Source organism: Penaeus monodon, chromosome 19 (genome assembly GCF_015228065.2).
Source record: "Penaeus monodon isolate SGIC_2016 chromosome 19, NSTDA_Pmon_1, whole genome shotgun sequence".
Classification (NCBI taxonomy): domain Eukaryota; kingdom Metazoa; phylum Arthropoda; class Malacostraca; order Decapoda; family Penaeidae; genus Penaeus; species Penaeus monodon.
Window position 1 is genome coordinate 38,834,760 of NC_051404.1, and position 512 is coordinate 38,835,271.

Below are 512 nucleotides of genomic sequence, written 5' to 3' on the forward strand. Positions count from 1 at the left end.
CAGAAGACAACCCCGCCCTATTCACCCCCATCCCCCCCCCCACCAACCTCATAACACAGTCACACCGACGTCACCCCTTCCCCTCCCTTCCTCCCCCCCTCCCCCCTCACTTCCCCTTCACCAACCTCACACGAAGGGAGGAGAGAGAAAGCTTCAACAGAATCGTAACACCAAGATCGGGTCTGGAATGATGAGAGTGATTCTTCCCGATTCTTTATGGACCCGATATTTGATTTGGTCGATCGGTGCTGTGTCCCGAAAGCCTGTCATCAGCGGAGGGAGACAGACAGGCATCGCTGGAGGGTCAGATCTCACTCTGCGTTGGCACTTGTGTGTTTTTTTGTTTTTTTTTTCGTCTCTTTTTGTCTTTTTTGTCTGTTTTGTCTTTTTTGTCTTTTTTTTCTTTTTTTTGGGTCTTTTTTTTTTTTGTCTTGTTTTTGTCTTTGTTTTGTATTATGGATTCTCTCGCGGGTCGGTGCGCGTGTGTGAATGGATGAGGAATTGAGTCCTAC